This window comes from Pinus tabuliformis, chromosome 6 (genome assembly GCF_031772625.1).
Source record: "Pinus tabuliformis cultivar Carrire ecotype Pingquan chromosome 6, CPIR1, whole genome shotgun sequence".
Taxonomy (NCBI): Eukaryota; Viridiplantae; Streptophyta; class Pinopsida; order Pinales; family Pinaceae; genus Pinus; species Pinus tabuliformis.
This window is the reverse complement of record NC_142292.1, coordinates 515969700-515979108: the sequence shown is the minus strand read 5'-3', so window position 1 is coordinate 515979108 and position 9409 is coordinate 515969700. Positions and strand designations below refer to the sequence as shown.

The following is a 9409-nucleotide window of genomic DNA, read 5'->3' as shown; positions in this document are numbered from 1 at the left end:
GAGTGAATAGAGGCCTCTTCACCTTCAGCTTTGGAAATGCCATCACATCAGGAGAACGATGGATTTGTTTCTCCGAACTTTTCAGTATTTCGAAGAGACCGTTGTTTCCATTTTGCCTTTCCCAGGCGATCGGGATCCTATCTTGATCCTGTGGCGATTATGCATTCGTATATTATGAACAAGGATAGGTAACGTTTGACTTCTAATGGTAAAAACGAGCTCTATTTTGAATCAAACGGAGCTCCCCAAGTAGGATTCGAACCTACGACCAATCATTTAATAACCGACCGCTCTACCACTAAGCTACTGAGGAACAATGGAGGGTTCCCATATACGGGCAAGATTCTTGTTCTTTGGACCAACTCAAGATCATCAGTGTATAAACTATTGAGAAACTCAATAAGGTTTTTTCTCAACTCTTGGACACCCCACCCTAGAGGTATTGACCTATAAATACAATAGGATCTATAATTATTGCTACCATTCAATATTAGGTATTGACTTATAAATACAATAGGATCTATAATTATTGCTACCATTCAATATTACTACCATTCAATTCTTTTATTACTTAAAAAAAAGAATAATTCGATTATATAGAACCTTGAAATAAAGAGATAACTTTTAGATTTAGATAAAGGAAGATTGGTGGTGAAAATAACAGTTTACGGGAAAGGCATAATCGGTAAATCAACAACTAATTGTAATATCTCAGTCGCTTTAGCGAGACGTGGTAAAAAATTGTTACAGATTGGGTGTGATCCCAAACACGATAGTACTTTTACTCTTACAGGATTTCTAAGACCTACAATTATAGATACTTTACAATCCAAGGATTTTCATTATGAGGATATTTGGCCCGAAGATGTAATTCACAAGGGTTGTGGAGGGGTGGATTTTATGGAAGCAGGGGTTCCACCCGCAGGAGCCGGGTGTGGAGGATATACGTTGGTTGTACTCGTTTCAATCGAGAAATGGAAGAAGCCATGCAAGGGTTTGCCTGTTCTAAACACCCAAAGAAATTACTACCAACTCTTAGGATCTATTAAGAGAGAGATTTTTCGGCGAAAATCACATGGAAAAGCATTTGTCATGCTGAGAAAAACAATCATCATGTTTGCATTGAAGAGGCTAGTGTTATTGCTAGGGTTTCGCATTTCCATCATCGTAAATTTAGGGAAGCGCTTGAAATTGAAAAAAGGCCTTGCAATCTTAATAGAGACGATGGCTGGAAAGTTAGTAGATGTTGGGTCCCTGCTCTCTCTTCATAGTTGGTGTCCGCCCTCTTCTTTAGGTTTTTCGTTTTATTATTTTTATTTATTTACTTTTTATCATTATTTTTTATCTAGTATTAACCTTTTTGTTTCATGGATTTACTTTTATTGATTCATTCTATTATTACCTTTGTTTTTTGAGTCTTTTGAACTAATTTTTATTAATTTTCTTAGTTTATTTATTTGTTCTGTTATTACTTTTTAACTAACCTCCCTCTTATATTTTTAGACTTTTTGTTTGGTCTTTATTTTACTTTTTATTCGTTCGGTCATTTTATTTTCTAAGCCTTTTTAAATTATTTTTCTAACTAACCTTTATTTTGTTCCTATTATGTCCTTATTTTTCCAACCTCGTTGGTTTTCTCCGTTAATTTTTATAATATTTATAGGCTTTTAGGTCCTTTGTGTTGATTTGATTTTTATCATTTTATTTACTATTTTATTATTATTATTATTTTATTATGTTTTTCGCAATAACTAGTTTATTTATTTATTTTTTCATTTCTATTTTAATTTTCCATTATCTATTTATTTGTTTTATTTTAATATTTTAAATAAATTCCGAACTAACCTATCCTCGTCTTAACCTGGCTTTTTCATTTATCTATTTACTTGTTTTATTTATCTATTCACTTGTTTTATCTATTTATTTGTTCTATTAATTTATTTTCTAAAGTCTTTTTAACTTATTTTTCTAACTAACCTTTTTATTTTATTCTTATTATTTATTCGTTTCATGATTACCATTTTTGTCTTATTTTTTCCAACCTCGTTGGTTTTCTTCCATTAACTTTTTCGATAATTTTTATAGTATTTATAGTCTTTTAGGTCCTTTGTGTTGATTTGTTTTTTAGTATTTTTATTATTTTATTTTCTATTATTATTATTATTATTATTATTATTTTTTCGCTACAACTAGTTTATTTATTTATTCACTTTTTCATTTCTATTATCTATTTATTTGGTTTATTTTAGTATTTTTAAATAATTTCCTAACTAATCTATCCTCACGTTTCTTAGTTTTTAATTTTTAATTTTCAATTTATTGTTCATTTATCTATTTACTTGTTTTATTTTGAATATTTTTAACTAATTTTCCTAACTAACTTCCCCCCCCCCTTTTTTGACCTTTGTTAATTCTTTTATTCATCTATTTATTATTATTCCTAATTTTAATAGTATTTTAAATAATATTAGTTTATATTTATATTGTTTTTAGGGTCCTTTATTTAACTAATTTCTAATAATTTTTATTAAACTTATGTAAAACAAATACCCTTCAATTTATATTTTGGTCCTAAAATATTTTTGACCCTGGTCCTTGAGTCAAACTAGCCGTTGGTCAGGAGTCTCTGTTCTGCCTATTTAACTTGCTTAGCTGGATCTGTTTCTTCAACTTGTCCTGACGATGAACCACACTTGTTGGTTCGAAACGCGTCGACAAATGATTTTCCATGTGATTTTCGCCGAAAAATCTCTCTCTTAATTGATATGGATCACAGAAGCCTGAACTCTATTATTGAATCTCAGGATCTAATGTTATTGATCTTATGATTTTTTCATTAGTGTAGATATAGAGATCGAGGAAGCCTTTGAATAATCGGCTTGAACCCATTGCTTAGGACCGTTTCAATATTCCGCGTGTGTAATCCTATGTATAAACGTTGGGGAGGACGAACGCTGAGATGGAATAGACCTGCTAATATACCCAAAATACATGCGTTCCAGATTCTCCCAGTTGATATCAAATCTTAATCCTATTATTGTGGTTCTTTACAAAGTCCATTCTATAAGATCTTTGAGAGATCGAGAGAAGAACATATGGTTTATCTACTACGGGGAGAAGATGAGGATGAATACTATTGGATAGCTACGGGAAATTCTTTGGCATTAAATCAAGGAATTCAAGAGGAACAAATTACTCTAGCTCGATACCGACAAGAATTCATAGTTATTGCATGGGAACAAATCCATTTCAGAAGTATTTTTCCTTTCAAATATTTTTCCGTTGGAATTTCCCTTATTGAAAAATCGTTCTCATATGTGATCGAAGGCAAAGAGGGAAGATTTCGTGAAAATCTAGGCCTCCCAAAAGGTAACAGAGGCGTGCAAAGGTTTCCTTGGGCCGGACTAAAATCGACCCTCGAGTGCAAAGGCAGAAGGGAGCTTGACTACAAGACCCACCTGTTGAGCAGGGACGAAAGTTGACCTTAGTGATTCGATGGAGCCGAGTGGAAGGGTTGTTGCTCAACGGATAAAATTTACTCTAGGGATAACAGGCTAATCTTCCCTAAGAGTTCACATCGATGGGAAGGTTTGGCATCTCAATGTCAGCTCTTCGCCACCTGGGGCAGTAGTATGTTCCAAGGGTTGGGTTGTTCGCCCATTAAAGCGATACGTGAGCTAGGTTCAGAAGGTCGTGATACAGTTCGGTCCATATCCGGTGCGGGCGTTAGAACCTTGAGAGGACCTTTCCCTAGTACAAGATGACCGGGAAGGATGCACCTCTAGTGTACCAGTTATCGTGCCCACGGTAGACGCTGGGTAGCTAAGTGCGGAGCAGATAACTACTGAAAGCATATAAGTAGAAAGCCCACCCCAATATGAGTGCTCTCCTATTCTTACTTCCCTGAGAGACCCTAGTCGCAAACACGGCTGGGACAACGACGGGTTCTCTGTCCTTGCAGGGGATGGAGCAACAAAAGTATTGAGAATCCAAGATAAGGTCACATCGAGACGAGTCGTTTATCATTAGATTCACATCTTTGTTGGAAAAAAATTTTCTTGCAATTCTTTACATAGAGACTCGGAAAACACCAAATCGCCACTTATACAGTAGAGTTTTTTTATAAAACTCCAGAATGGCTTTTTCCCTCGACCATAGATATTCCTCTCGCTCCCACCTCTCCTTCTTCTTCAATAAAAATAAAAATCTTTCAGGATAGCGAGTATTGTCTAGAATCTCTTCGAGATTTAAACCCATAGCTGATAATAGAACTGGAATAGATATTTTTTGTTTTCTGATTACACGAGCCCATATCCTTTCTCCCACATCGATCTCTAATTTTGATCTTCTTCCCCAATCTGAAATCAGAGTGCTAGTATATATATAATTTCTTCTATTATGGTCCAACATTCTCACCAATAAAGTATCCTTATTCTGTTTTGGATTATAATCCCCCAACCATTCATGCATTGGAGAGATCGGTTTGTCTTTTGTGTGGAAGCAATTTATAAGGCTCAAGATCACAAATAGAGATTCCGAAATTGCTTTAGAGTTGTTTTAGTTGCAATAAGTAATTTTTGAGTAGTTAATAGTTAATACTAATAATTAATAGTTAATGTTAATATTAATAATCTGAAATAATAATAATAATATAAAGTATATTATTATTATTATTATTAATGAGAATAGTATTGTAATATATAATATTATTATATATAATAATTAATAATATTATAATATTAAGCTAATGATGAGAGATATAGGGTTAGGGCCAAGGCTAGGGCTAGAATGTGAATTCAAACTAGGCTAACTAGGAAAATAAACAAGGAAATCAAGGCTAAAACCCAAAGGTTAGGGGGGGATTATACTTGAGGATTATACCTGAGGAGGGAGGGAACTAGTCTAAGGTAACACGAGGAGCCAATTACCATTGATTTCAATACCACCATCCCTAATAAGATTATAGGGATGTTTTATTATCTCAAGGGTCTCCCTAATCCACCTTCTCTAATAATGATTCTCTCTAGTGATGATCCTAACATCTCCCAAGAAAATATGATGTTTGGTTTTCAAGGAATGTTAAGGAAGGGCAAAAGTTTTGCTTTATTTTTTCCTAAAATGAGGATAGTCATTTAAACTGTATCCTACATTTTTGTAATAAGTTATTTTTAAATTTAGTTAGTAGTATTTAAACCCTTCTCATGCATTTAAAGAAGGGTCCTGAAATTTGTCAAAAACTTATCCCCAAAACATGCACTTTTGTACCCTCTGAGGAGGTTTTGATGAATGAATGGAACATGATTTATTGATATATGTATTTAATATCTGCTACTGATGTTGCACTTCTGTACTCTTAGTGGATGTTGGATTAAGAAGAGATAAATCATTATCGCTTGAAGCTCATGAGTAGAACTAGTTATAAATGGTACTTTTATCTCTTAACTATTTCTACCTTTGTGTTAAAAGTGATATTCATGTTCAGTTGTTTATATATTGATGCGTGGATGCTTGAGTTATCATTTGGCACTTTTGTATGGTGATAGCTATTTATTTATGCTTAATGTATGAGTAGCTTTTTATGCGATATGTCTATCACAACTGTTTCGTCTAACTTTTTATACGAAGTGGTTTATCTGTATTGAATTCTTTTCTCATAACAGTTGAATGATCTTTATTACCAATTGTTATATGAAATCATTTTAGATCGCATAACAGAAAGGTTACACCCCAGGTTAGTGTAGACTTAGATATTTCTGCTTATTAGAATACAATTTGCATGTTATTAGATTAGAGTTAGAATTAGAGCATCTTACTTAGGAACTTTTAGAAAGGAAATATCAATTCTTCACACATACAAACACATAATTTGGGAAACTGGTCCCATATCCCCAGTCAGACCCACTATACCAAACAGAAAAGGAGCTGCTAACCAAGGTCCGGACCCGGTGCGTATCCCCCTTGTTGTAGACCCGATTTTTGCGGCTTCAACAGAAAGTCAATCATCGTAGTATTGCAAGTTATCGCTGCTCCAACAGTACAAATCGAACCATGCAATTGGCTTGCCACATCTAATGCGTTTGAATAACAATGTTAGAGGCTTTAGTTTTCGAGTTGTTGGAAGCGATTCTGGGTAATTCAGGTCTGTCTTATCCCACCAAAGGAAACCGAAAAGAAAAATTCTGGCTTTTTAGACTCTAAGCGCAAAGCAATGAACTCTCAGATATCTCTAAAGAATCAAATGCAACAACAAAAGTCCAATACAAAAGCCAAATTATGTGGATCCTAAAACGACAGAGGTTGTTTGGCTCAGGCCCAACCATATATTTTAATAAAATTCAACCGTTTCTGTTAAAAAAAAAGAAGATATGTACACCTCAAATTTCCACTAAGACACACCTCCAAGGTCAAAAAATGATTATTTACCCCTCAAAATCCATTTTTTTCTAAGTTTTGGCAAATAAATTAGCCGAAAAATAATTATTGGGAGAAAATAAAAATTATCTCTAAGAGGAAATAGTAAAAAATGAGGTGTAAATTCACAAGGGGTAAAATCAAGTAAAAAAAGTGATGAGGACTCCAATTACCAAGGAAGTTAGCCACCAGAAGAATTTTGATGGTCCAACGCACAACGATTGTTCCAAAAAATCACATTTTTTAAGGAGGATAATTCGAGTTCCAAGATTGATGGGGATTTCAGTCAAGTTTTGAATTGGGGTGAGCTTGAAGGGGGTCTCCCACTACTCCACAATTAAATTGCCACTACCCCATCCATTTTTCCAATTGCAAATGACTATCTCTTTTTGAGACTGCACATGCCATTGAAGGTTTTTAATTTTCTTCATGTGACCAAGACATTTCTCATGGGATCTAGATGTTTTACCTTGGATCACCACTTGGCACATGTAGATGTGTGCTATCATCGATATCTCCTCCTATTTTTCTATTTAAGAGAGCATTGAGCTCGTCATTTCTAACAAATTTTACTCTATGCTTAGACAAGCTACTTGGCTAATGGCTCTGCAAAATTTTGTACTCTATTTTCTCATGATCTAATAAAGAAAATACTTTGGGGATTATTATATGTGGTGTTATTCTTCTTCTTTTCGGGTATAATTGTTTCAATTTGTGCTTAGTTATCTACTTGTGCTTAAATCGAATTGTTATTTCCCTTTTCTAGGGTTTGGATCTATTGAATTAAGCTATATTGCGTTAATATTTGATTTAGAGGACCACTCTAGAGGAGGAAGCAATAGAGGGGTTTTCATTGAACCCCTCGCCTTATTTTTCATTGTGTAATCTATCTCCTTGTAGATCTAACCATTTTTATCAAGTGTGTAGAGATCTATTTTTTCTGAAGCAAATATTGAATGTGGGGTAAGTTTTTGGTTGAAAAAACCCACTCCAAAGCAAAATGAGCAATAACCCACATTGATTTAATTCTCTCAAAGGTTGATCTAAAGATTGAAGAGGGAGTCTCTACCCTAACTCTCTAAGACATTTTTTATTAAATCAAAATTTATATCTACTTATTTTATGTGATTTTTAGTGTCAAATCTAACTTTTAGAGCTTAGTTAGAGGGTTAATCCCTTCTTTCTTTCCCAAGAGCGGAGGTGTCCTCGTACTCTTATGGCTAGCATTTATATTTATAAGTGTATATTTTCTTTATTTGTGATTCAATTTCTCTTGCATCAGATCTTATCTTCATCTTTATGCAAGCACAGTTCCTTGTGGAGGCTTGAGGCAAGGGTTTTGGAAGACATCTCGAAGGGATCAATTGTTGGAGGCTTGAAAATCAAGAGATCTACATTGTTTGAAGCCTTCCATACCCTTGGTTGTGGATAAAAAAAAGGGTTTAACTCCCTCTCTAAGGTATTTTTCCTCTTGAAAATCTTGGACGTCAAACCCTTGAGTGAGATATCTTGGAAGAATAAGTGAGTTCCCTCTTGAGGAACTCTCTAATTGTAATTTTGGAAGAATCATTCTAATATTTTCTCATTTTCATCTTGTATTTTGAGGAGGAGGAATTGATCCTTGAAACATAAAAGAAAACTTTCTTCTTGTGGGAGCTTGGGGATTTCCCCTTGGCATCTCGATCTCCTCACTTGGTAGGAGGATCTATTGGTGATTGCTCTTGATTTCTCTTTCATTTTGCAGGTAGATCCTTCACTCATTTTGCTTCACTTTCACTAATACACACTTGCTTCATTGATCATTAAAATAAGCTAATCTCACTTTGATATAATTATTTGTGCTAACTTTACTAATTGCTAATTTGATCATTGATTATGGAATGGTATTTTTTATTAGATTATCTAGTACATTTCAAACTTGAAGCATATCATTTTAATTGTCAGGTCTACATCTCATTTGAAGCACTTGTTTTAACGTTAGACCTCACCCACATTTGGTAATTTTGTTTCTCTAAAATTTACCTCCAATCATAAGCATGGTTGATATAATTTTATGAAATATTCCTCAACTGTCATTCAATTTCCTAAAATTTGAGTCTAGAGGAAAGGCAAAACACATGACCTCGTAGTTCTCTTGTGTGGCTAAGTCCCTTGTAGGAACGAAGGCATGTGGGTTGTCTTGTAGAATTAGGTGGGTACCATTAATGAAGATTTACCTTCCTCACTTATCCTTCTTGCAACCACCTCAAGTCCATACCAAGTTGAAGGAATTGAGGGGAAATAACACCTTAGTATACGCATTAATAAAATTTACCAAGATCACTTTACTTCACACACTCACCTACAACTTTGATAGTATGTAAATAATTATCATTTAAGCTCTTTCTTAAATACATACAAGTGGGATTGTGAGCATCTACATTTACTTTACTTTCAAGGGCTTTACTTTATGTTCTTGTACTTGTTTGTTTCATTTACAAGCTCATAATAAGTTCCCTTTAATGTCATTATATCATATTTGAGCAATTTCATTTCCAAGTACAAATTCTTGTTTACTTGCAAGTTTCCATTTCTATTTAGTTGCTCATCTCTCAAAGTTCTATATAATCTCTTACTATTGTGGTTTGGCCTTGATTTACTAACACTTGTTTTGTAGCTTTACCATCTTAGAAACTTGTTGTAACTTGAAAGTTATCTTTTATTGCAAGTATTGTGATCTCATTTTGAGCATATGTTTCTTGCAAGTATATTATTATTGGCACTAGTCTACTTGTAATTTGCCTTGCATGATATCTTGTTTAATCTATCATATCTATATACATTGTTAATTTTTGTTTATATGCTCATAAACATTTGTACTTCCTAATCAATTATATTGCTTTTCAAGTGATCAAGTTATTTGAGTAGTGAATGCTTAATTGGTTTACTAATATCATAATATCCTAGAACTTAGTTATATTTAACAAACTTTCCTTAGAAATCTTCCTTAAGATCTACC

General features: G+C 33.7%; 1 non-coding gene across 1 annotated transcript; it reads right to left on the bottom strand.

Annotated features, from left to right (window-relative positions):
- Positions 1-241: 241 nt before the first annotated feature.
- On the bottom strand, positions 242-313 carry TRNAN-AUU (transfer RNA asparagine (anticodon AUU)). Its single transcript has one exon. It is a non-coding gene; the product is annotated as a tRNA-Asn (tRNA).
- Between the last annotated feature and the right edge of the window lie 9096 nt (positions 314-9409).